The sequence below is a fragment of the Rhinoderma darwinii genome, chromosome 4, assembly GCF_050947455.1.
Source record: "Rhinoderma darwinii isolate aRhiDar2 chromosome 4, aRhiDar2.hap1, whole genome shotgun sequence".
Taxonomy (NCBI): Eukaryota; Metazoa; Chordata; class Amphibia; order Anura; family Rhinodermatidae; genus Rhinoderma; species Rhinoderma darwinii.
In genome coordinates, this window is record NC_134690.1 from 350,636,054 (window position 1) to 350,643,109 (window position 7,056).

Here is a 7,056-nt window from a genome sequence, read left to right on the forward strand (position 1 = left end):
AAATGCTTATATAAGCATATAGAACAAAAAAAGGCAGAGCTATATCAGTCAGGCTGGATTCACATGCAGCGTTTTGCTGCGTTTTTGTGCTTTTTTTGTAGTGTTTTCAATGGCTTTTTGGCTTTTCTTTTAGTGTGACCAAATGTTACGTTAAAGCCTATAGTAAAATATAAAATGCACTACACACAACTGCGTTTTGGTTTGTGGCGTTTTAGAGGCAATTTTGTGGTCAGTGGCAGCATGAATAAAGGGGTTCTCTGAACTGAGCAGTGAATAACATGTAGTTCCAGGGGGTCATGAGCAGGGGCGTACACTGAAATCATAGGGCCCCATAGCAAAACTTATTATGGGCCCCACCAACGCTAAGTGCTCCAACAAATGTACTAATTGTTTATTTAGTTAATGTTCACCGTAATTTTATAGCAGATCTTTATAGTGGGAGTTCTGTTAAGGCCTCATTTACACGAGCGTAATATACGCGCGTGCGACGCGCGTGCTTTTCACGCGTGTCGTACGCACCTATATTACTCTATGGGGGCATGCAGACAGTCCGTGAGTTTTGCTCAGCGTGAGTGCGCTGAAAAAAACTCACGACATGTTCTAAAAATCTGCGTTTTTCGCGCATCACGCACCCATTGAAGTCAATGGGTGCGTGAAAACCACGAAGGTCGCACGGAAGCACTTCCGTGTGAACTGCGTGATTCGCGCAAGAGCTGTCAAACTGAATGTAAACAGAAAAGCACCACGTGCTTTTCTGTTTACAAACATCCGAACGGAGTGTCTTACAGATGACCGAACCGAACTTTACCGGGTTCGGCCGAACTCGTTTTGACCGAACCCGGCAGGAGACAGTCACTGTGCAGGGTGCTGAAAGAGTTAAACTGGTTCAGCACCCTGGACAGTGACTTCCGATCCCAATATACGTGAACGTGTAAAAAAAAAAAATGTTCTGACTTACCGATAACTCCCGGCTTGTTCCTCCAGTCTGACCTCCCGGGATGACAATTCAGTCCAAGTGACAGATGCAGCCAATCACAAGCCAAGCACAGGCTGCAGCGGTCACATGGACTGCCGCGTCATCCAGGGAGGTGGGGCCAGATGTCAAGAGAGGCGCGTCACCAAGGACGCGTCACTAAGGACGCGTCACCAAGGCAACGGCCGGGAAGTTCTCGGTAAGTACGAACCTCTTTTTTTTTTAAACAGGTTACTCGATATGGTGATCGGAATGCACTGTCGAGGGTGCTGAAAGAGTTACTGCCGATCAGTTAACTCTTTCAGCACCCTGGACAGTGACTGACGTCTGCTAGCCTCATCTCTATGATGGCGGCTGCGCGAAAATCACGCAGCCGCGCATCATACACGGATGACACACGGATCTGTCAAGTGCCTTTTGCGCACGCAAAACGCTGCGTTTTTTACGCGCGCAAAACGCACACGCTCGTGTAAATGACGACTAATAGTGATGAACCATGAGTGGCACGCCAGTATCTCTCCGCTTTGCGGAATGTAACAAATATATGAATAGGTGCTTGCCATGTTGTTGAATAGGACTTAGGTTAAAAACTTTAATTTGGATCTTTTCCAACACTTTTCTAAATAGAATAGTGGAGGAATTTTTTTAAATAAAACACAATTATTTTTTTTATAAACAAGCGTGCTCCGCACCACTTCTAAGTTTCGCCAACTTTACCTGACTCGTATGTCGGAAAAAATAGAACAGGTGCTTCAATAATATGGCGCTCAATCTGAACACCATATTTTTTAATTTATTTACACCACATAAATGGCATAAACACATTGATAAAACTTCCCCATACAGCTCTTTATCCCCTGCTTATATTGACACAGTGCAAGATAAAACTGGCTGACTGAAGTCACCACTAGGGGGAGCTCAGTGCGTATGAATTTATACAGCTATTATTGAACAATAGAGGTGGCTGCAGGAAATTTTAGGAAGCAGGAAAGTTCAGAGCTGGTCCCCTTCTTACCACCGGCCCCAAAGCAGTGATGTGGTCTGAATCTATGGTGATTATGTCACTGGTCATGAGTGTATATCTCCACATAAAATCTATCTGTGGATGAGCATGTATACATAGGCACATACCTGTATTCTGCATAATTTAGCAGTTTTCCCCTCTGCAGGCTCTATCTCTAAGGTCTTATTTACACGAGCGTAGTTCATGTCCGTGATACGCACGGACCTATACAAGGCAATGGGGACATTCAGACATTCCATGTTTTTCACGCTGCGTGAAACTCACAGCATGTCCTATACTTTAGCGTTTTTTGCGCATCACGCACCCATTGAAGTCAATGGGTGCGTGAAAATCACGTGCAGCACACGGACGCACTTCCGTGTGCTGTGCGTGATTTGCGCAACAGTTGTTCAAGAAATGAAGGGAAAAATAAAACCACCTCCTTCATTTCATTTTCTAAACCTCAAAACCACATGTCATAAGGATGCCATATGCGCGAAAATCACGCACCAAACGCTGATGACACACCGAACTGCAACGGGCAAAAAAATGCAGCGTTTTTTGCGCGCACAAAATGCACACGTTCGTGTAAATAAGGCCTACGGGTATGTTCACACGACCAAGTTTCAGACGTAATTCGGGCGTTTTACGCCCCGAATTACGTCTGAAAAAACGGCTCCATTACGCCGACAAACATCTGCCCATTACTTTCAATGGGTTTTACGATGTACTGTGCCGACGACCTCTCATTTTACGCGTCGCTGTCAAAAGACGGCGCGTAAAAAAGACGGCTCGTCAAAAGAAGTGTAGAACACTCCTTGGGACGTAATTGGAGCCGTTTTTCATTGACTCCATTGAAAAACAGCTCCAATTACGTCCATAATGGACGCCACAAAGAAAAACCGCAAGTACGAGCAATTACGTCTGAAATTCAGGAGCTGTTTTCTCCTGAAAACAGCTCCGTAATTTCAGACGTATTTGCCGTTATAGTGTGCACATAGCCTTACTCTCAGTTGTCTCTAAACTAGTGTGTGGGGCCAATAGTTATCATGTCTTCTATACACTGCACATAGAAGAAGAGAATCTGCTCTCCAATTTCTATCACATATATATCTATAGATATATATATATATATATATATCTATAGATATATATATAAATATATATATATATAGAGAGAGAAACAGCAGCAGCATGAAGTAGATTATACAGCAGTAATGAGCAGTGTAGATAAGATGATTGTAAATTAAAGGGGTTTTTTCACGAACTAAGATACAGTTAAACGTGTCCATAAATTGCAGTTATACAATACATTTGTTCAATTACATGTTATTTTCTAAAATGTACTGTTATAAAGATATATTATTACCATGCCTCTGTCAGAAGTTTTGTTGTGTTGCTGGTTGCCCTTGGATCCGACCATAACCCATTCCTCTGGCTATGGTCGGGAAAAGACACATCCCGACCATAGTATGGCTTTGTGGTCGGTTTCAATGTTCTCATGAACACGCTTAATTTCGTTTGCACTCGGGAACTTTCGATTATTCCCGAGTGCTTGATCCAAGAGCAACCAGTCACACAACAAAACTTCTGACAGAGGCACGGTAATAATATATCTTTATAACAGTACATTTTAGAAAATAACATGTAATTGCACAAATGTATAACTGTCATTTATGGACACGTTTAACTGTATTTTAGTTAGTGGGAAAAACCCTTTAAGCACTGGGGTAAGGTATAACACTCACCAGGAGCTGCAGCAGCGTCTGCATCTGTGTCTCTCTGACTTTCTCATACCCGCTCCCTCCTCCTCCCCCTCCCTCTCCATACCCTTTTATGAGGAGCAAGTAACCTGAGCCCTCAGTGAGCTGAGAATAGTTTGTCCGTCAAGACAGATTTTAGCAATGAATTGAGAGTGACTGATCAGTGCAGGAGGCAGGGAAGAAGTGTCTGATAAGTGGGAAAAAAAGCATTTTTTTTTTCCCTACTAAGATATATTTTTTATTTATATTCGCTTGTACAACAAATTTATGCAAAAGTTCGTTGAAAGGTTAGTGACAATTTAAAGGGAGGCTGTCACAAGATTTTAAGCTAAAAAACGGCTGACAGCGCTAGTAAGCTATAAGGTAAAGGAATAGGAACATACTAGTGTTGAAAATATTGAAGCTTGTATCAGGGTAAAAAAATAACTTTTATTCTGCCGTGTGCCGTATGCAAATTAGGTTTGCTGAGCTCCAATCACTTCCCTCTGCCGTTGATTTACGGCTTGACTTGTCTTCATCGTCACACAAGAAGAGCCGTCAATCAGTTGCAGAGAGTAGACGAAGTGTAAAAGCTCTAGATGCTGGACACTTCCTGGTTCAACGGACACGAAAACCTAATTTGTATATGGCGTGCGTTTGAAAACAGATTTTCAACACTGGTATGTTCCTATTTCTGAACCCTATAGCTAACTAGCTGTGTCAGATGTTTGTTGTCCTAAAATCTCATGACAAACTCACTTTGAGGCATCAGAAAACCTTGGTTTTAAAAGGATAAGAGTATGTTCACACGGCTTATTTTTGGCAGTTTTACGGGCCATAAACGGCCGAAAAATAGGTAGCAGAACGCCTCCAAACATCTGCCCATTGATTTCAATGGGAAAAACGGCATTCTGTTCCCTTGAAAACAGCTCCATATTTTCAGACGTTTTTGATTTTGTGTGTGCACATACCCTTAAACTTACCATTTACTGAACATGACTATTCAAATCTCAAGGTAACCAAATTCAATGGACGATATGGTATGGGGGGACCCTCCAAGGCAGGGATGTGAATGTTAGACCCTGATACACTAGACATGTAACAACATACATATGGAAGTTATTATATAATGTTATGTAAATGTTGAATCACCACCTCTATCATCTTCATCTTTGATCTTTGTATGTGACGCACAGTTTTTCATAGCAATTTTATCTTAAGTTACAGACCTGTTTTCCTACTCTATTGCTAGGGATGACTTATCTAGCTATTTCCTGCACATGTAATAAATAATTCATGAGTTATTGGAGAGTGTTTTCATTCTAGTCACTACAATACAGCACTGAAGAGTCTGGACATAGAAGAACACAACTGACTACAATGCCCACAATGAAGCCGCTTGAAGAAATTCTTTGGGAAATACAGTCTTACGTTAGTTGCATACTGGTCTTTAACCCCTTAGTGACCACTAATACGCCTTTTAACGTCATTTACTACTGGGCTTTAGGCTAGGCTGACGCCTTTTCACGTCAGCCTAGTCTAAGTCCTGCACGGGTCTCCCGTGCAGGCAGGAGCCGGGGCTCTGCTGTCTGATGACAGCTGAGCTCCTGCTCCAACGCCCGCGATCGAAGTTTACTTCGATCGCGGCCGTTTAACCCGTTAAATGCCGCCGTCAATAGCGACCGCGGCATTTAACTTTGTTTACAGAGGGAGTGCGCTCCCTCTCTCACCCATCGGCGGCCCGCGAATGAAATCGCGGGTCTCCGATGGGGTGTCATGGCAGCCGGGGGACTGATAAAAGCCCCCAGGTCTGCCCTGGACATATGCCTGTTAGGACGCGCCGGAGGCACGTCCTAACAGATTGCCTGTCAGATTTACACTGACAGGCAATAATGCTCTGGTATACGAAGTATACCAAAGCATTATAGCAGCGATCGGAACATCGCACAGTAAAGTCCCCTAGTGGGACTAATAAAATCAGTCATCAAAGTGAAATAAAGATTATTAATAAAAAGTACAGTAAAAAAATAAATCCATTTTTTTCCATAAAAAGTGGTTTTATTTAGTAAAAGTGTAAAAAAAAAAAAAAAGTACACATATGTGGTATCGCCGCGACCGTAATGACTCCATTAATAAAGTTAATATGTCATTTAAACCGCAAAGTGAACACCGTAAAAAAAAAACGCCAAAAACTATGGCGAAATTGCAATTTTTTTCCATTGCCCCCCAAAAAAGTCATAATAAAAATGAATCAATAAGTCCCATGTACCCCAAAACAGTACCATTCAAAACTACGTCTTGTCCCGCAGAAAACAAGCCCAAAAAATCACTACATTGATGGAAAAATAAAAAAATTACGGCTCTTGGAAAGCGACGATGCAAAAACAAATAATTTTAGTTCAAAAGTGTTTTTATTGTGCAAAAGTCGTAAAACATAAAAAAACCTCCACATATGTGGTATCGCCGTGATCGTACCGACCCATAGAATAAAGGTAACATGTTAATTACGTCGCACAGTGAACGGCGTCAATTTAAAAACGCATAGAACAATGGCGGAATTTCAGGTTTTTTTTATAATCCCCCCCAAAAAGGTTAATAAAAGTTAATATAAAAATTATATGTACCCAAAAATGGTGCCATTAAAAAGCACAACTAATCCCGCAAAAAACAAGTCCTCATACAGCTATGTAGACGAAAAAATAAAAAGGTTATAGCTCTTTGAATGCGACTATAGAAAAACGAATAAAATAGCTTGGTCATTAAGGCCTAAAATGGGCTGGTCACTAAGGGGTTAAACACTCACTATTAATTTGTTTACCTACTTGCTCAATGATGTGAGTAATCTGCACTTACATAATGGCTACTAAATATATGAGATCAGATACATGAACTCCTCCGAACCAAATGTCTATAAGCCTGTAAATGGGGGATTAGGTTTGAGAATGTCCACATACACAGTTATTACCAGGTTAAAAGATTCCCCATGCGGTCAATTACATGCCACTTACTGGTGCTGAAGAGCAGAACAGACAGGGGCGGACATATCGCCGGTGCAGCTGGTTCACATCGGCACATAGATCTGCACAGCCATGCAGCAGACGGAGAGGGGACCCTTCCCTCCCTGTATACTTTTCGTAAACTCACAGATTGGGCCCCCTTCCTTCACATATGCTATTGATACCATCAATAGCATTTGTTAAGGAAGGGGGTCCGATCTGTGAGTTGGTGAAAGTGCACAGGGTGGGAGCGGGTCCCCTCCATCTGCGCCAATTTATTCCTTAGACAGAGGGGTAGCTAGGTTCTCCAGCACCCGGGGCACAGATTCAGTTTGGCGCCCC